The 21,149-nt window shown below is 43.2% G+C and overlaps 1 long non-coding RNA gene across 1 annotated transcript in view; it reads right to left on the reverse strand.

Annotated features, from left to right (window-relative positions):
* Window positions 1-12,216: 12,216 nt before the first annotated feature.
* Window positions 12,217-21,149, reverse strand: part of LOC132591525 (uncharacterized) — a 95,509-nt gene continuing 86,576 nt past the window's right edge. Inside the window, exon 3 of the long non-coding RNA XR_009557025.1 lies at window positions 12,217-12,374. This is a non-coding gene — a long non-coding RNA (uncharacterized LOC132591525). The remainder of the gene's footprint in view (window positions 12,375-21,149) is intronic.

A 21,149-nucleotide genomic window follows, 5' to 3' on the forward strand; every position in this document is an offset into this window, starting at 1 on the left:
TAATAACAATGTCATTAGATAAATGCAAAAAGAGAACCACAAATCCATGTAACGTATAAGATGATACAAATAAATTAATCTAATTTAACAGCCTGAACTAAACAGGATAGTAAATAATGCTTAGCACTGTTTTTGCAAATACAGTGATTAGGACTACCTCAAGAAATGCCTTCTCTCTCCTTTATGGAACTGTCCCAGAGCTTAGATGGGCTTCAGAGAACCTGCCCATAGTCCCATTATAGTTACTGATGGTTGATGTGCAGCTCACTGCAAGAACGCATACCTTGCATTAAAAGGTCCCAGGTTCAATCCCCAGCACCTCCAATTAGGGCTGGGAAAGATTCCTGCCTGAAACTATGAAGAGCCACGGGCACTCAGTGTAGACAATACTATACCTATGCATTAGCACATCCATATTTCATTAAAAAGCAAAAAACCTGTGTCCTTTTTCATCTTCACTCTTTTGTGTGTGTGTGGGGGGGGTGTTCAGGTGAGCCACAATTAAATGCCACACTGGTACATTTGCAGGAGTGTCTTGAAGGAAACAAAAATCAAAACAATAATGTTTTATATATTATTCCATGGATCAGTAGAGGGAAACCTTTGACCCTTCAGACATTGCTGAACTACAACTCATGAGCCTTAGCAAACATGCCAAAGCAAGAGTTTATTGAGTTGTAATTCAGGAACATCTGGGGGGAGCAATGGTTCCCCACTCTTCCTATAGTTTCCTTCTACCTTGTGGTGTCAAGTTAAATTGAAGCCTCCCATGTACCTGATGAACTCCCCTTTCCTTTCCAGTCTGTCTGTGGCCACAAAAGTGGGATTTATTAAGCATGTTGTTGGACATCTATAGCTTTGGGCCACATGTTGTACAATCCCGGTGTAGGGACACATTCAGCAGTGTAAGAGCGACAGCAGACCAGCAGCAAAACTCTAAAGCTAGCCTCCTAATTCTGTCGGTAATTGCAATGCCTGTTGCATATTAGAGCTGAGCAATGGATTTAGCCAAATCCTGAAACAAATCAGGCTGATTTGAGGGGATCTGGGCGGTAGCAATCTGGGGTTGTCAGGGCAGGGAGTTAGATGAGAAGGCTGCAGGCAGGAATCTGCTTTGCCAGCGTGTTTCCCACGGGGAATGTGCTGAAGAAACAGACTCCAGCAGGATTGAATCTCCCACTCACCAGCTAGTTGCTGGAGTAGGAAGAAGCTACAGCATCTCCTTCCCATTTCCAACAGTATGCTTAATAGGTTTAAATAATAATACAGTAATAAAAGAATTATCCAGCACCACACCAGAGACCACCTCCACCAGCATAATCAGGATGGTGGTGGGGCAGTAGGATGGACAGTACAAGAAGTTCCCTGTTCTGTCTTTGCCTCCCGAAATGACAAAGCTGCCAAGTTATCCCTTTTTTACAGGGATTTTCCCTTATGCTGGATAGGCTTCCTCGCGAGAAAAGTGAAAACTTGGCAGCTATGCGAAATGAGGCAAGGAACCCCGAGGATCATGTAGTCCAACCCCCTGCAATGCAGGCATATCCCATACAGGAATCAAACCTGCAAGCCTGGCATTATAAGCACCATGCTCTAATCAACTGAGCTGTCCAGGCATGGAATAAATTCTCATTTAATCAAGATTTGCGATTTCTGCAGAGAGAAAAATAGTAGTAAAACAGTAAATATTGAAAATATGGATTGAATGGGGAGGGGCAGAATACAGAGCAGGATTTTGATGCAAGTGACATTGTGTGGACACTGTACAAAACAGACATGCTTGAGCAGCGCTGAGTCCACAATCATCTGCCATCTAGAAGTGCCCAGAGAGATACTGGCTAGAGTCAGACCGTCATTTTTTAAGATAAGGCCTTTGGTTGAGAGAAACTTCCCTTCTAGGGTGTACACATTTATTTCTTTTGTCTCACTGTCATCTCCAGTCAAATAGCTTTGCAGGCTTGGGAAACAGTACAAAAACGTCTTGACCACCAGGTGAAAGCAGGGTGACAGTTGTACACATTCAAAAACAGTGATCCTTCTTCCAAAACAGGTGTGGTGTTTGAAATGAGCTGAGAGGCATTTACAATGGGATTAGACAAATTCGTGGACAAAAGACTGTCAATGGCTAGTCAGTAGTCATGCTGCTATATGCAACCTCCAGGTTCAGAGGCTACATGCCTTTTGAGTCTCAGTTGCTAGGATCCAACAGAGGGAAAGAGCTATTCCCCATCAAGCTCTGGTTGTGGGTCTCTGAGGGAGCAGTTGGTTGACCACTTGGAGGAACAGGATGCTGGACTAAATGGACTATTGCAGCAGTAAGGAACCTTTTTAATCTTAAGGGCCACATCTAGAACTGGCCCACTTCTGACAGGCGGATGGGACCACCCAACTCTCAATTACTTGACATCAAAGGATTCAAATGTTGAAGTGGGAACAGGCAGAAGCTTATATCCAACCTAGCACTGTAGTCTACTGTCAAAGAGCAGGTAGAGGTTTATGTTTGATCTTAGCAATGTGGGATCACAGGCTGCTTTTAAAAAACAGAGGCTTTTTCTTGATCTTATCACTGTGGTGCTTAGTACCAGGGGTGCCCGTTCTATTTTGCCTTCTGTGGCAAAATGGGAATGTGCCACCTCCTACCCCCCAACTGTGCCCCAGCCCTGTCTGTTGCACCACTGACATCACTGCAATGCCCCCTCAAAACTCAGCGAAGGGGACCTACACTACCCTGGTGATTATTTTCTCTGCCCCAAGGTCAAGTGTGGTGATTGGCATCTCTCCCTTTTGCCAAAACTCAGCAGGACAAGCAGAAGCCACGGGTCAAGTAGGTCACTGCCTCCTGTGCTTCTGACACCTGAGGCAGCTGCTTTGCCCCACCTCACGGGTCGGCTGGCTCTGCATACTGCTAAGATCAGGAGTAAAGAGACTGTGCCTGTGTGGGACGCAGGTGACGCTGTGGTGTAAACCACTGAGCCTCTTGGGCTTGCTGATCGGAAGGTCAGCAGTTCAAATCCCCTGTGACAGGGTGAGCTGCCATTGTTCGGTCCCAGCTCCTGCCAACCTAGCAGTTTGAAAGCATGTCAAAATGCAAGTAGATAAATAGGTACCGCTCCAGCGGGAAGGTAAATAGCGTTTCCGTGTGCTGCTCTGGTTTCACCAGAAGCAGCTTAGTCATGCTGGCCACATGACCCGGAAAAAACTGTCTGCGGACAAATGTCCAGCTCCCTGGGCCAGTAAAGCGAGATGAGAGCCGCAGTCCCAAGAGTTGTTTGTGACTGGACTTAACTGTCAGGGGTCCTTCACCTTTACCTTTTTACATAGTGCTTAGATGAGAGATAACATATCTCCATGCTTAATGTCATATAGCATCAGGTGACTGCCAGGAGAATGCCATTTGCCCCCAAATGAGTTCCCCATCCCTACACTATTGGCTTAATTCAGGAGGGCTCTTCTTTGGGGAGTGAGACTAATGGTCTGTCTCCTGGCAGAGTTTGAGGTTTGGAAGGTGGCTCTGAGAAACCAGTCTGAAGGGACTCCAGTATATATAGTTGCCTTTATAGGGAGTGGAAGGAAGGACATAAGTATTGAGGGTCAACAGGAGGTAACATGGGTCATGTAGTTTGGCACTGCATGCCTGGTGTGTGTGTGTGTGTGTGTGTGTGTGTGTGTGTGTGTGTGTGTGTGAAGCAGATAAGTTGAGAAGAATCAGGACAACTACAAACAGAGGGAGCTTTAACCCTTTGCCCCTGCTGCACTACTGATCAGAATCCTAATGCCCTGGTTCCAAAGAGAACATTCTTCCTATTGTGAAAATCAAATTTGGAGGGGATTCTAATGGGGACTGTGGGTGGCAAATGGTTTACTTATTTAAAAGCATTTGCCAATTGCTTAATATTCAAATCTCTTAGTGTTTCTTCTCCTTGCCCTCTGTGCTGCTGTCCTAATCTGGCTCAGGGCCCTGATATTTGCTTAACATAAATCAGCTGCACCAAACTAAGGTCACGGGCATCTGACCCAGTGAAGTTGGAGAGCTATGGATAGAGTGCAAAGTGCAATGACAGAGAACGTGCTTCACATGCAAAAGGTTCACCAGATTCAGTCCTAGGCCTCTCTGGTAAAAATGATCACATAGTGAGTGATGTGGAGAGGAACACTTTATGGGCCCCTGCCAGACAGAGCACACTATGGGTGCTTTCAGATATAAGGATTATTGCATTAGTTTTCCTGCTTATAATGCTAGTACTTCTGCCCCATTGTCTCATGTTCCTTTTACTCTGCATTACATGTTGCATTATGGAACTGTTTGTTTTTTTATTGATTGATATACTGCCACGCCATGCTACACTTTAAATGGCAGGAAAGAACTGTATATGCTGGTATACCACTCCACATGAAACTGCAAAACTCCCACAATTTTCTAGGCTAACTGGGTTTACAAATGGTGTTTTGCTTTGTGTTTTTTTTCCTGGAACTGAGTCATAGCTGCCAAGTTATCCCTTTTTTTAAGGGAAATTCCATTATGCTGAATAGGCTTCCTCGCGAGAAAAGGGAAAACTTGGCAGCTATGAACTGAGTAGAAATGAGCACCAGATTCTGCCAGTTTTCAAGAAGTGGCTTCCATATTGTGTGAAAGATCACATAAAATATGGAGATTATCAGATAAGGAAATGTCAGGGAAATGGAATAACGTGCTGTCTGGATGCAGTCCATATAAGTCAACTGAAGCAGTGACCTAAATTCAGTATAAAGCAACTATATTCCCTGTGCTCTGAAACTTGGGGAGCCCAAATCCATGCACTGTCACCTCTTACCACCTCCAAATACTGCTCAGTACAGAAATACGGGGGAAGTATGCTCCTTACAACCTTGCTCAGATACACACTGTGCTGCCTAAATATCTTTTTTGGATTTTATTAAACCTCTTGCCGCTACAAGGGATATTGCACCCGATGGCGAGATTTCAATCCATATTTCATTCCTGCTTCTGTCTCACTGCTTCCCACTGCCTCACTAAGCCCCTGCCCTGCAACCCTTCCACAGCCTGCTCAGAGGGAGTGATCCGTTTATACCCCATATGGTTCCTGGGTTGTGAAGCAACATAAAAAAGCACAAATGAAGAGCCTGGCTTGCTGTTTCCCTCCCCACTGTGTGCAATGAAGCCAGAAAGCTGCTCCTACTATGTAAAAGTACGGTCTTGCAAATTACCTCGAGGTACCTGAATCAACAATCCAAATGCGTCCATGGGAGCTATTTTCTCCTCCTTTACATTGTCTGTTTAGAGCAGTTACTTTCCCCCTGCTGTGTCCTTTTAACAAGAACATCACATTTTTATTTTTATTTTTCAGATTTTTTGGGGGGAATTGTTTTTGTTTCTATACAGTAACACTGAACTCTTGAATGCGGGGGATGTGTGTACGCATATATATATATATTCTCATATATATATTCTCATTACAATTTTCTCCCACACTTTCTCCCAGGAAGCACAGGGCAATACCGGGGATTGGGAAGGGATTTGCAGAAGTCCAAGGAGCACCACATACTGGAGACTGCAGAGTGTGAACAGCTGGGTCACCAGGGTTTGGTTTTTTTAAGGCAGGGTGGGAACAGCTGTTAACTGATCCTGGGGCTGCATCATAAGTACTTTACTTTTATCCCCACCCTTTATATTTCCATGCATGGGAATACATAGTATGAATCTGCCATATTCTGAATTTGTGTTTTGACTGCTGAAAAGAGTTTAGGCTAATTGTTTATGTTTATGTTGGTTTGTTTGTTTGTTTGGCATTTTTCACCAGTTTGATATAAAACACCTTAAGAGTGTATGGAAAGGCAGTGAATAAATAAATAAATGAACGTAAAGTAATATAGGGGCAAGAGGCAAGGGACACAGTCCCCCCTCCCCCCGCTCCTGCATGAAGCATAATTGCTATATCTCCAGCTTTCATTTACAAAAAGAGAGAGTAGGTTTCTAGCATTTGCAGAACATGAGATGTGAGGTTAGCCACTAGGACTTTTAAAATGGAAGAGTGGTTAAAAGGAACAACATGGACTACAATCTTGGGAACGGGGAAACCCTTTTCAGCCTGAGGGGCACATTCCCATCTGTACAACCATCCCAAGGGAGAGTGGTGGGTGAGGGCAGAGGCAAAACTGGGTGAAGCAACATGTAAATGTTACATTTGTACAGTACGCTAGTTTCTCCGCACTCCTACCTATTCTCCATCCTGATGTGCAGGAGGCATTGTTGCAGTTCAAAGCCATGCTGGAACACCTGAGGGGGCTTGCAAGCAAAGCTGGTAGCCTAAGGAGAGAGTTTGTGGAAGGGTTCCAAGGGCCAGGCAGAAAGGCCCAGAGGGCCACATTCGTTCACCCATCCTCCAAGTGGTACAATACAACCTTAGCCCCAACCTGACTATTACCCTGAGAATACTGGCCCAGCTTCATCTAGGAACTGGCAGTCTGGTGCTAGCCCTGAAAATCAGTGGGACCTTTTGGGAGTACTGTACCTGTCAAATAACTTGAAAACTCTCAGAGTGCAAGGAGGCTGAGTTCTCGAAAGGAATGCTCAAAGGGCTGGGGTGATAGGAACAGGGGAAGCTGTTTAAACCTAGCCAGGCCATTTGGTCCATCTAGCTCAGTATTGTCTGCACTGACTGGTGGTAGCTCTTCAGGTTTTCTGCCATTTTGCTGCAGGCCTTCCAGTACAGTCCTGCTGTCTTACCAGCAAAGGACCCCCCACCACACACACACACCTAGTTTAGAGAAAGAAGGTAGCAGGATATAGAAGGCTCCAGCAAAGTGGATAATTGCTGGTAACTGGGGAAACAATATACAGTATCACAGAGAAGGCTTGGCTGAACCCTTTTTATAAGTGTATAATCCTTTCTAGCTGAACCCTTCTTATAAGTGTAGAATTTCTTACATGAATTCAAATATGCCGCAGACTCCAGCACACACCCCTGCATTCTGAAATGGTACACCTTCAGGAAGGCCACATCACATGGTTTTCCTGTACATACAGCTTATCATCTATGGAAATTTAGTCTATGGATACCACTGCTAAACTACAAACATGGACCAATCCTATCCCAATTACCGGTACACTTGATTTTTTCTTTTAGTTTTAATGCTTAGATTTTACTTCTCTGAGATGCAAATTGTAGTGATTGTCAATAGAGGGAGCCCTTTGAAAAATCTCAATCTCTACATTTAAGACCCCTGTTTGGTGACCCTGTAAAACAAAAAGATTGGAATTCTCACTGCTATAATACATTCATTTCTCCTTCAAGAAGCTGTGTTTGAAGAACTGTTTGGTTTTTCTCTCTCCAAATTTTAGTACAAATTTGCCTGATCTGCAACTCCTAGTCTAACATGTAGATCAAAATGCAGGCATCATTTGGATTTTTACTCTTCCCTGAATTTTGCCGTGTGATTTGTGGCTCTAAAAAAATTGGACCAGAATGCATATTAAAATTTGCTTTTTAAAGTAATGTATATTTACATACGTGTACTTTGAAAGAAAACACATTTGAAAACATGTGTCTGGAATGAAAAACACATTTTGAAATACGATTTTTCATGCACTTTTTTACAGATTTTTTTTTTGCAGAAATAGGAAGGAATGGATTTATGAATGAAGGCATGCTAGAGTGGAAATTGACTAATCTGTTCATTCCTAACCCTCATCAGAGAACAGAAGATTGGCACATCATGTCATCCATGAAATGACAGAAGGAAAATACAGTTTTTGCGGACAGTGAGATGCTGGTGATTGATTTACTATGCACCCAGGGAATATAAGTGGGGCAATCGTCATCTTACTGATGAGGCCGATATGAATGATTCTAATCATCAGCTTCTACCTGTTATGAACAATTCTCATCACAACCTCTGACTTTTACTGGTAGACCTAAACCAATGCACATCTCTGCCTCATGAAAATAGCTTTGCTCTTTGAAATCAAAGACATCTCTTAAAGAGTTATCCACTGTTTCTGCAAGGAATTTGAACATCCAAGGAAATGCTTCACTGAGTTCCTTCTTTTGAAATTTCACGTTCCCCTGAATCGTTCTTCTAATTTTTAAGGACATTTTAACACACTTGTTTTTTTTGTTTTACAGGTGTAATTTAAAAGAGTGAAGTGGCTGAAAGATAGCAAATTTAAGAAGTTATCTGCAACAGATCCAACAACCACTGCATATTATGTTCTCAAATACAAGGAATCAGACATTTCTAACACTCAATTTTAAGACTAGGACCAGTGCAGACTTCATGGCTTTAACACTAAGTCAGGTCCCTCTACACACACGTTTTGCTTAACCTACCGCCTCAGGAAGAATTCTGGAGATCTCAAAAGCTTGGTTGAAATTTTGTGGCATTCTTAATTCTAAGAATGGTATCCTCTGGATTTGGGGTGGATTTGGAGTTTCTTTTCTTTGTATTCCTTGCCCTACTGTATACACATTGGGTTGGAGCCTGCAATGTAAACTTAAATAAGCTGACAGAAGGGAAGTCTTCTGTTCGCTCACACATCAGCCACCTGTAGATATGCCCCCAAACAAAACTTCATCGGGATGCTTAGGAGGCCCTCCTGGACCATGTAGGATGGCCTGTGAGGAGCTGCTGAGGTAGGAGAGAATCACCCAAAATTCAGCACTTCCCCCTGCTGCACCAGCCCCCTTGTGCATAATCCATCATTATTCAGCAGTGTTTTCAACAGGTGGGATATGTTTTAGGAGAGGTTTGTGGCAGGTGGGAAGAGGGGTTGAGAAATTCTCCTCCCATGACCTCATTTAAGCTCACTTATCTTAAGATACATGTCCTGGGGAATCCCAGCAGAGTCAGTGTCCAGAAGTGCTTTTCTACTAGATTCAGCTGGTACATGTGCCTTCCTGGAGGGGGTTGACCTTGCCACAGGGATCCCTGATCTAATCATATCCAGACTAGACTACTGCCAAGAGCTCTATGTGGGGCCGCCTTCAAAGATAAGTCAGGTGGTTGGTCGTGAGAGTGAGATCCTTTTTTGTGGTGACTCCACACTTATGAAATTCTCTCCCACCAAGCCTGCACCATGTTATTATGCTGAAGGGTTTTAGAATGCTTTGAAGACTCTGATGGAGTGAGCCAGAGTTTTTCACAGTTTTTCCACTGAGGCAGCTTGATGGAATGGCTTTCCCAACCCTACTTAGAGGTGTCATTGGTAGCAGTCGGTAGGGTGGGGAGCAGATGGGGCACAATTACTCTCCCAACATTCCATTGCAGCCAGTTGCTGGTATTTACCAAAGGGAGTGGGGAGACACAAAGGGAAGGGAACTTTGGTCTGTCCTGGCAGGAGCATCACATCCACTCCACCACAACATGATGCACTGAGCTCCCCACACCTTTCCTTCCCTGTATGTGTCTGCATATGGGCCAGTGACCCATTGTTTTGAGAAGCTGGGAGAGCAATGAGACCTTCACTTCAGGTGGATCACTCCAGCTCCCCAATTTCTCTGTTGTTGTTTTTTTGTGGGGGGGGGGGCAAAAAAGCAGTCTTGCATCCAGTTGCATATGCTAAGTCCCATGTATTTCAATGAAATGCGTGGGATGTTTTGTATTAAGCAACACCACATGCTGGGATCGACATGTGCTAGTCCCAAGTATTTTAGATAATTGCTTCTGAAGTTGCTGAAAAGTCAGCAGGAAATCTAAATACCTTTTGTCCTGAGAGAGGGAGAGATGACTCCAATTGCTCACATATTGGTATCATCAGTGCTGAGAGGAACAACGTCTAGCAACACTGGGGGGGGGGTGTGCTTTCCAGAATAAGCTGTTTGCCAAAGCTGGCCTCGAGTTTCTAAAAACAAATGCACTCATCACTTGCTCATTTAAATTACTCTGGCTTAACCACTGAGAAAGACAGAAAGAGGGCTCCCCCCCCCCTGTCATCAGGCTTCTCATTCTGAAACATTGTTTCCTGTCTGGTGGTCTCTTGCACATAATACCATTGGAAAGCCACAACAGTTCCTGGGCTTAAACGAATTAGCCCATGGTAGTCCATCTATCTCCGTGTGTGTTTGTGTGCTATGTAAATGCTGCTGCTTTTGGTGACGCATGGAATATGACATGGCAGAAAGGTCCAAATCAGAGCCAGAACCAATTGGAAGGGAAATTACTGCAAGGAGTGTCTGGTTTTATAGGGTCTTTATTTCTTATTAAGATGGCATATATACCACCCTTTCCACAAACCACAGTTTACAGGAAAATCAAATAAAAGCACAGAAAGTAACCCAGTCCTTAAAAATAACAGCTTATAAAGGTAAAGGTAAAGGGACCCCTGACCATTAGGTCCAGTCCAATCACTAAATAGCAATTACTGTATTAGTAATAAAAACAGCCAGTAGTCCATTTGTAGAATCAGGTCCCTCCACCTCTAAACATTTGCAGAAACTATAAAGAGATGGGCAAGAAGGGAGGGAGTTCTACATCTTAAGAGCTGCAACTGAAAAGCCCCTTCCATTGTACAGAACTTTGAATTTTGTGGAATTGTTTCTTCTAAAGATGCTTTAGAATTTAGAAGCTGTTATGCTACTGCTACAGCGGGAAGCTAAACAGGATTTCTGTGTGCTGCTCTGGTTGGCCAGAAGCAGCTTTGTCATGTTGGCCACATGACCTGGAAGCTGTACGCCAGCTCCCTCGGCCAGTAAAGCGAGATGAGCGCCGCAACCCCAGAGTCGGTCATGAATGGACCTAATGGTCAGGGGTCCCTTTATCTTTTTATGGGTTGTTTTCAGTTATAAATTACTAGACTTACAGGCTACTTTTTATCACCCCAAATTAATATTTAGGTTTTATTTTAAAATCCCCCTTCAAGTTAAAAAAATTTAAATTGACTTTAAATGCTTGGTTTGGTGTTTTGTTTTTCGAATCCTTGCCATGTTTTGGTAAGACAACAAAAATTCCATTTGACATCGCAGCTGCAGTTTTGTCTCAGTTGTGACCTTTGGCTAGCCATAGTCCCTACCTCACAGAGTTTTCTGAGGAAGGAAACTCTATACATCATCTTGGAAAAAGAGCCTGGAAAAAGAGCAAATGCCTTTCAGAAATTAAAAATAGTGGCAAGTACCTGCAATGGAGCCACCTGCCTCATTGTCTCTCTCTCAGTTTAATAATGATGATGATGGGTGAGGTCCAATGTAGCATCAGCACAAGAACTGGGATAGGTTGGTATTGTTGCTCAAACTATTTTAATTGTGGTTACAGGTAGGTAGCCGTGTTGGTCTGGATCGAAGTAAAATAAAAAAATTCCTTCAGTAGCACCTTAAAGACCAACTAAGTTTTTATTTTGGTATGAGCTTTCGTGTGCATGCACACTTCTTCAGATACCTTCAGATATTTTAATTGTGCAAGCAGAAAAATAGGTACAGGTCTTGTAAAAGTTGAAAAAATATACAGGCTGCCACAATCACATAATAATAATAATAATAATAATAATAATAATAATAATAATAATAATACAAAATGTATATATCAATTGATTAATTTACAAACAACATTTGAAGCATAAATAAAAGGTCAAAAACAGATATTTAGAAACATTCAAAAGATAATTAAAAACACATGTTGCTCATGTGTAATATCCCACTCTTCTACTAAAAGTACCCAGAGCGGCATATGATATAATAATAAAACCATATAATATCATCCAGAAAAATGCAGTTTGCAGCTTATACATTTACTTCACAGGGCTGCTGTGAGTATAAAAATGCAAACAACCCCATAAAAGAGAAAGAAAATGTGAAAAAGTACTTCTGACCTTTCACTGGTGGGCAAATAACCTGCCCTCTCTTCTCATCTACACTGGGCGTGTTGTTTTTACTTAGTCCAATTTGGTATTCATTTGTGATGCTCATCACAATAAACTTCCAAGTGTTGAAGTAAGCTCCACCTATACTTGAAAATACACTTTCAGCATCCTTATATGTTTTATCTTTGTTCTTGCTGACAAACCTCGGCGGTTTAAGGGCATTCATGTGTAACCAGGAATGAGAATCACATTTTCAATATACAAAAGACCATTCCAGTTTGTGGACAAAATGCCATTCTAGGCATAGTCATTCTAGGAAAGGGGGCAAAAGTTTGGAGTTATATATGGCTGTAGTCCCTGCCCAGGACTTTCTGGATGCATGACTCCAGGGGTTACAAAAAAGGCAATAAAATCAGCCGAGGAGAAACACCTGTGTTAGGACATAAGGCGATGGAAGCAGCCAGTTTGGAATGCCTGGCTGGCTGGTTGCACCATTGGGCCTAACGATTGGTTGCCAAGCAACCCAGCATCCTTTATTGAACAGCAAACTTCCTTGGGCCTTCCTTGCCTTTTCCTCAGAGCTAGTTACCTAGTAAGGAGAAAAAGAAATCATTACTTTGCTAATGTTCTTCCTACACGCACTGTCTATCCTTTCACCATTCAAGAGGCCAGGTTGTGGCACTGCAATATATACCAGCTTAAACCAAGAAATGAATGAAGCTTTTTGCATCGGAGAAATTCCAAAAGCCACACTTGAGCAATCCAAATGACATAAGATAGTGAGCAAGTTTTTGAGTTTCCCAGAATTCTTCATCAGGCTCAAAGTTAAGGAACGGGAGGGGAAGAAGGGGAATCTGACTGGATGCTGAGCCTCGTTTTAAGATAGAGTATAGGAGGAAACCAGACTTATGCATATTAGGTTCAATTATATACTACACAGGATGAAACACACAATGACTGGCTCCTCGATTTTGAGCTGTTGGTTTTCATATTTTTGAAAGCTGTTGTGCAGCATAAAGTCTTCATAGCATTTTGGCTAACCCAGTTAGGTCTGCTATCCTATACAAACACAGGCCCCATCTGCGGTATACATTTAACACAGTATCATACTGCTTCAACAGTCATAGCTTCTATCGAAGTATACAGAGAATCAAAAGCAGCCGGCAAAGTGGCAGCAGCATCCAGCAAGATGTTGCTGGAAGCTGTCATTGTTGCTGGAGGCGCCACCTCTTGGGTCTCTGCTGCCCAAGGCAGCTGCTTCACCTCACCTCACCTCACCTCACCTCATGGGCTGGGAACTGTAATTTGTTAAGAGTGCTATGAGTTGTTAGAATACCTCCTTCATTGCTCCTTCAATGGGGTTTTTTTAAGCAGAGGTTGGATGGCCACCTGTCATGGATGCTTTAGCTGAGATTTCCTCATTGCAGGAGACTGGGCTACATGACCCTTGGTGTCCATTCCAACTCTACAATTCTATGATGCCAAGCTTCCAGCTCTTAACAATATAATGTAGAACTACATTTGTCTGGATCTGCATCCCTGTAAAGTTTTAGATGCCCATATGCAGTGTGGAGAGAAAAGCAAGATATTTTAAAACAGGGTCATAAAATAAAAAGCTGACCAAAACCCTCCAAAGGAAGCAACTACCCTAGAAATAGTTATCCAAATAAAATGGTTCATATCTTATAATGGAATCACATGAGCCATTTTTCCTCATAGTATGGAAAATGTCCCATATGAAACAGCCTTCAGTAAATAGACAAAAATAAAGGGGAGATCATTTTCTCTGAAATTTCCCAAAGGGAAACAAAGTGTAGCAATAAATATTAAATTTCAACTTTTTTCCTTTCCTTTCCCCTCTTTCTTTTCTTAATTCATGATAAACAGGACTGTTGAAAGAGCAAATTATTTCTTTGCTAAGGCAAGAAAACTCATGTCAGATATATAAGATTAGACAAAATCGCCATATCAGTTACAGCAGTAAACCATTTGTCAGATGACTGGTGGGGTGTTTATTTATTAGTATTTCATTTTTTGCATGACCCTTCAGATGGCCTGATCCTAATCAAGCACTTTCACCCTTCGAATATAAGCCCCACACTGTGCTTAAAAAATAAACAAACCGTTTTTGTTGATTTTTAAACATACATAAAAAAATAAGATACACTTAACTATAAACTATGTAAAAGGAAAATAAAATCATGCATAGTTAAATTTATGGAACTCTCTCCAACAGGAAGCAGTGATGGGCACCAACCTAGATGGCTTTTTAAAAAAAGCATTAGATAAGCTCGTGGAGGAGAGGGCTCTTGACGGCTGCTAGCCATGATGGCCATACTGTGCCTCCACAATTGGAAGCTGCAATACTTCTGAATACCAGTTTCTGGGAACCACAGGAAAAGGGAGTGCTGTCCGACTTGAATCCTGCTTATGGGTTTCCCACAGGCATCTGGCTGGCCACTATGAGAACAGGATGCTGGATTAGATGGGAATTACAGGGACAGAACTACCTAAAATGTATAGAAACTTATTCATGTATGCAGCTGCAGCGACAAGAATGTTACACACAAAAATGGAGGAGTCCCAGCAAAGGAAGAATGGATACAAAAACTTATGGAATATGCAGAAATGGCATAACTTACTGGAAGAATAAGAAATCAAGAAAACAAACTTTTTTATATATAAAACATGGAAATGGTTTGTTGAATATTTACAGATAAATTGTAAGCAGATAAAAACACTGGCAGGATTATTATAATAACCTGCAGTTTCATAAGAGTATATATTTAAAGAAGATGAATAAATGAACAAATCAAGTTAATTTGAATATGCAGAAGATATTAAAAATAAATTTAAGGAACCGCAGAAAGTGGGGGGGGAGTCAAGTTTTGAAATGTCAAAATGATTGTAAAATCAGTGAAATGTATAAATCTGAAAAGTATAAATAAAAATATAAAAAATAAAAGTAACTTTCTTTATTTCCAAGGGAACTTAGGAAACAGTAGCACTGTGAGGGAAATAGGGTCTCCTAGCAACTCTCAGCATCCTTAACGAACTACAGCTCCCAGGATTCTTTAAGGCAGCCATGGCTGTTCAAGCTGATATGACACGGCTTGAAATGCATGGTACAGATAGGGACCAAAGTCTCTGTGTTGCAGCTACATTTGGAATTCAGTACTGTGTTCAGTTCTGGTTATCCATCTCAAAAAGAACGGTGAAGTATAGGATAGGGTGCAGTAAAGAACTCTGTAGAATAGGATAGGGTGGAAATTAAGGACAACCAAAATGATAAGGGAATTGGAGTGGCTTCTCTACAACTAGGACAAGAGAGAATTCAAATCCAGTTTGCATTCAAAGGCAAACCTACCAATTTCTGAAACTATATGCTAACTGGAACACAGCCATTCTATTAAATTCCCACTTCCCACTTACTTGGAAGCTGAGGAACAACATTAGGATAAGGGTCACCATGCCACATTACTTTGGCGAGAAGGGCACTGTGTGTCTCTTTAAAGAACACTGTGACTTGATGGAACTTTGCTGCACAATGCCTGACCTGATGGAGCGTCGGCTTCTGTGTTAATATTTAAAACCTTATTGCTCAAACTCATTTTCAGCCACTTTGCAGTAGCATAGTAAATATGAATTGGACTGTGACCTGGGAACTCCATGAAATCATCAACCAAACTGTTATACTGTGTGCTGACATCTGCGCATAGCCGCCTTTTTCTGGGCCAAATTGATTGTCTTCCACCAGGGCTGCACACCCCCCCTCTAGATTTGCCCCATGGCTCTGAGCTGAGTCAGGCCAACCCACCCTACACCAACCAGGGGGGGGGTGTCACCCACCACACCTCAGAACTAGTCCCAAATTAATTTGGAGTGGGGCTAATGTTTAATTAGGGATGATCCTAATTAAACATGTGTGTCTCCTTCCCTAGAGGAGGGGGGGTGTCAATTCTCTGCAGGGTGCTTCTTCGCAAGCGGCTTCTCTGAGGGAAAGAACCATGCTGTGTGTGTGCTCACACAAGTAACATGCATGCCAATCACATACATGAACATAAATTAACCCAGTGTTCAAATTACAGGGGCCCAACTCCCTTACTTGGGGTTCTAAACCCTTAGCTATTGTATTAGAATCCTTGGGTGTTATAAAGTGACTATAATGAGGGTTAATCTACCTTGTGGGTTTAATTCCCCACTTGTGGGTTTAATTCCATCATCTGAGCTATAAAGGTAAAGGTAAAGGGACCCCTGACCATTAGGTCCAGTCGTGACCGACTCTGGGGTTGCGCGCTCATCTCGCATTATTGGCCGAGGGAGCCGGCGTATAGCTTCCAGGTCATGTGGCCAGCATGACAAAGCCGCTTCTGGCAAACCAGAGCAGCACATGGAAACGCCGTTTACCTTCCCGCTGTAGCGGTTCCTATTTATCTACTTGCACTTTGACGTGCTTTCGAACTGCTAGGTTGGCAGGAGCTGGGACCAAGCAACGGGAGCTCACCCCGTCACAGGGATTCAAACCGCCGACCTTCTGATCAGCAAGCCCTAGGCTCAGTGGTTTAACCACAGCGCCACCTGGGTCCCTGAGCTATAGTATGCATTAAATACAATAAAGCACATGGGTGATTAAATGGTTGAAGTAGATGGATGGGATCATTTTGCCTCACCCACATACTCATAACCACATGCACCCACTAGTTGGCTGGTGGAGGGGTTGGGGAATAGGGTAAGACTCATGCATGCATGCACGCACGCACGCGCGCGCACACACACACACACACGGACGTACACACACAAGCAAAATATCCTTGCATGAAACCAGAAGACTTCCCCCTTTAAAGCAAAGAATACACTGGGGATAGATTAAATAAGGCCTACAACAGAGGGAAGTGAGTTCTGCACTGCAAAGTCTCCCGCAGTCGAGACTTGATAGCCTGCTGACTTCAGACGAAATATGCTAGCCCTTCACAGTTGGCATTGTGCAAGAGCAGATCAAGTCTCAATTCAGCAGTCAACTGCATTCTGAACATACAGCAGCAGGCTTTATCCAAAACATAAGAATATGACCAAAAAATAGCTTGCACCAGTTCAGTGGCAGTGAATCCTATAAACATGGCCAGCACTAGAGACTGGTACCCTTGAGCAGTTCATCAGAAAGGCCCACCATTAATACCTACCTAGGGTTCCTAAGCTTCTGGGTTTAGTTGCTATGAGGACATTGAACTTTTTTCTGGTGCACTGATCAGAGACACAGGTGCCTGGGTGTAGCTTTCTTTTTAATTTCCCACAATGTACTGCATCCAGGAGCATTGTATAATAGCAACTAAACCCAGAAGCTTAATGCTGTTTGGAACACTGATCACCAGGGCTCACCAGTGGAAGAGGAGGAGATACACCAGAGGGCTCATTGCCTGGGGTACCATCACACCTGGAACCCACCCACCCTGCCTATGAGCAAGGCAGATGGGATGAGACCATCTTGCAGGAAGGTTGGGAACCCTTCACAACTGCTTATATGGATATCATTTCAGCATGCCAAATTTGCTAAACTAGCTGCTCCGTGGTAGAGAAGAAGTAGTCCACATAGAATGTGCTGTTACTGCTGTTATAATGTTGTTCTACCCTGCAGCAGCCAGCCAACCAGCCAGATGGACTGACTGAGTGACTGACAGGCAGGCAGACAGACAGACGGGAAGTCCAAATTGGGTAAAAATGCAAATATCCTTTGTGCAAGTGCAACAAGCTGAAAAACGAGCCACTACAGTCCCCCAAATTGCTACTGGGAAGCAGCAGCTGTAACCAAGGATGCCCTGGGTCCAATTTGTTTCTTCCATGTGGCTGTATCCCTAGGGAAGCTCAGGCTGATCAGTGTGGAAGATTCAGACCAGCATTGGTTAGTGAGAGGCAAAGAAGACACAGGAATGGCAGGAGCTGCCTCATATCAGGTCAGACTATTTTGGCGACAATAGGTTTCCAGGAATATAGACAGAAGTCTTTCACAAGCAACTACTACATGGTGCTTTTTGAAGTTAGAGAAACCAGGAACTGGATCTAGGATCTTCTACATGCAATGCATCTTTGTTATAACAGAGTGATAGTTCATCTTTTGCCTCACCTACAACACCCAATGGTCACAATCTACACCCGTATCTCCAAGTTGGAGCTGGGACACCATTCTCTTTATTTCTGAACTTCAGGCTGTGAGTGCTGTCGCTTATGTAGCCCAAATATCAGCAGTGTTGGAGGAGGGGGATTGAGGTTTGCTCTCAAGTCACGGAATTCTGACTGATAGTGGGGATGGTGGGAAACTGTATGGAATAGAGTGACTATGGTAGAGATATAATGGTGACTCTGCCTAATCCTCACTTTCTGAAACAATATGAAAAATGAAACACAAACATCCTGTAAAATTCCCGCTTCTCCAAATTTTGCAATGCAGCTTTTCAGCAAAGTAATATGTACAAAAATGCACATGCTAGGGTAAAGTGTGCATAAAAATGCATGGGCTGGTGAAAATGACATACAGGAATGCATTCCATTAAGGAACAATGATTTGCAAAAAAATGTGTATATTAGGCAAAATTGCTTACAATTGCTTACAATATTAGGATAAATTTGCAGTAGAAGACTGATGAATTTTCACAGGTTTAAAAGAAAGAGCTGTACTTAAGACTGGGAAAATAAGAAACTGAGAGAAATAGACAAGTCTACCCATTCCCTAAGTAGCTGATGTGCTGAAGAGGGAACACTCCACATGCTGCAACGTTTGTTGAAGGACCCACTTGTGGCATTATAACAGTCAGGGTTTTGCCATGTGCAGCAGCCAACAACATGGCAAGGGTTCATTGAACGTAATGGTATCACACCACTCAACTGCTTCAACAAGATGTTACCAGGGGGTGCAGGGAAGAAAAGCAGATTGGTGACAACAGGCTGGTCACTTGTTAACTAGTTTTGTCCTTAATTAGAACATCAGAACCTTCCTGTCGACCCAGACCAAAGTTCTATCAAGTCTAGCTTCCTGTTTCTCAATGCAATGACTCAGATGCCTCTGGGAAGCCTGCAAGCAGGACATGAAGGCAATAGCCCACTATTCAGTGGCCTACTGCCTCTGAAACTGGAGGCTCCATTCAGTTATTGTGGCTTTATTACCATGGATACCATGAGTCTGCTATTTAGCACAATCCATATCTATATCTAGACTATGCAACATAGAAGCTTACAATCTAAGTTTCGATAATGGGAAAGAGAACTGAAAGAGGGGTCGGCAGAGACAGGCAGGCAGAAGAAAGAACAGAATCCTTAAACTTGAAGAGACCTTGTAGGTCATATAGCCCTCTGCTTATTGCAGGATTTGCAGCAGAGGAGGCAGCTTTGGCATCTCCAGCGAATGGTCCTGCAACCTTTGCTTAAATACCGTACCTCCAGTGGTAGAGCTCATACCCACATTGGGCATTTAAGAACATATTTAAAGCACATGGCTTCCCCCAACAAATTCTAGGAACCAGGGCCAGTGCATCAAATTTTGCCGCTTGAGGCGAAATGGGAAGTGCCGTTCCACCCTGCTGCTGCTACACCACCCAGCTCACCCTGCAGCCACCACTGCTGGAGGCAGCAAGGTGCACCCAAGGGGACACCAGCTTGAGGGATTCTTCCACCTGATGCTGCTACTGCTTCACTCCACCTCATGGGTGGGCCAGAACAGCTGGGAACTGTAGCTTACCCCTCACAGAGCTACAATTGCCAGCACCCTTAAAATAAATACATGTCCCAGGATTCTTTAGGGAAGTCATATGCTTTACATTTTGCTTTTCAATATGGATGTAACCAGAGAAAGGAGGGAATGGCCAACAAGGAGCATTCACACATGCTGAACTTTTGCTATGGTTGGGAGTGGAGGCTGCCATTTATACTTGGATTATTCTGCTTGTGCGCTGTCTCTCTCTTTTAAATGCATGGGTGCACACACACACACATACACACACACACACAGAGAGAGAGAGAGAGAGAGGATCTGTGCAAAGCTGTTAAGAATTACACTGCTGATGGCGGGAACAGTAATCCCTGCTTGCTTTGATGTTCAGGGAGGGGGAGAAGAGAGACAAAGCAAAGAGAGACAGAGCACAGATGATGTTCATGTTACGAAGACTTTATTACACTTAATAAAACACACTACAGCGCGTTCACTAGTATACTATGAAGTCTTCATAAATCACATTGCCTGCTCGACATGTGTCAAAATAAAGTCACATAATACAAAACAGGAGAAAATATTCCCAGTCCTGTGTATTTGTTCACTTGTGCATTGGCGTATGGTATATGACTCTTCTGATCATCTTCTGATCATTAATGCAAGCCAGAAAGATTCCTGGTTGCTAAATATACCTGTTTATATTCATTAGTGATGTGGAATCTGTAATCCTGCAGATGTTGCTGAACTCCAGTTTCCATCATTTCCAGACAGCATAACCAATAGTCAGGTGTGGTAGGAGTTGCAGTCCAGCAATATCTGGAGAGCAACAGTTATTGTTGTTGTTGTTGTTGTTGTTGTTGTTGTTATTCACACATTGGAAGCAGATGGGAGGGGGAGAGGGAATCCATAGGGTATAGTCAAGGGGTGGAAGGCTGTGTGCTACAGAGACTCGGAAGGCACTGCTTGTCAGCTGGTAGAGGGCAGGTGAATCAGTATCAAAAGCAAGGATGAGGCCAGCTCAAGAAATTTTGCTGCCTGAGGCAAAGGATAAGATAGCACCCTCTCCCAAGGAACACACAGAAGCTGATTGGACTGGCAATAGAATCTTACTCCAATACTGGTGAAAGGCCAGTGTCTTCCACTGCACTGGAGGGCCAGCAGGCAAGTGTATAGGGTACAGCGAATGGCTGGGGCCTCTTACTTTCTGTGGTGACTCCCCTCCTAGATACAGTTTTAAAAGGCTACTAGGAGTATGATTTGGCTGAAATTTGGAGTAGTCAGAGGGTGGGGTTTGTGTGCATCATTAAGCCCCCTCCTCTCCCCAATAATCTGAGCACTCTAAAGGGATAGGTGGGGGATTCTGCTGTTCACACAAAGGGATGCAGAGGGGTAAGAAGGTCTGACCTTCCCATATTGATTCAGAGCAACCAATTGAATCTTTGGCTCATATCAATGTGTTGCACTCTCTTGCCAGTGCATCTCTGCAATGCATTGAGCCAAAATCCAGCACATACTCAGCATGCCCTGTTTTTTGTTTTGTTTTTTAAATACCCCTTTGAAAAGGACACACTTCCCTTCTCTCCTGCCCCCCTCCCCAGCAAACATTTGCTGTATTTCTGCCCCTCACCAAAAAGTATTTCACTAAGGTTCCAGCGCCATGGCATGCTT

The sequence above is a fragment of the Zootoca vivipara genome, chromosome Z (assembly GCF_963506605.1).
Source record: "Zootoca vivipara chromosome Z, rZooViv1.1, whole genome shotgun sequence".
NCBI classification, from domain to species: domain Eukaryota; kingdom Metazoa; phylum Chordata; class Lepidosauria; order Squamata; family Lacertidae; genus Zootoca; species Zootoca vivipara.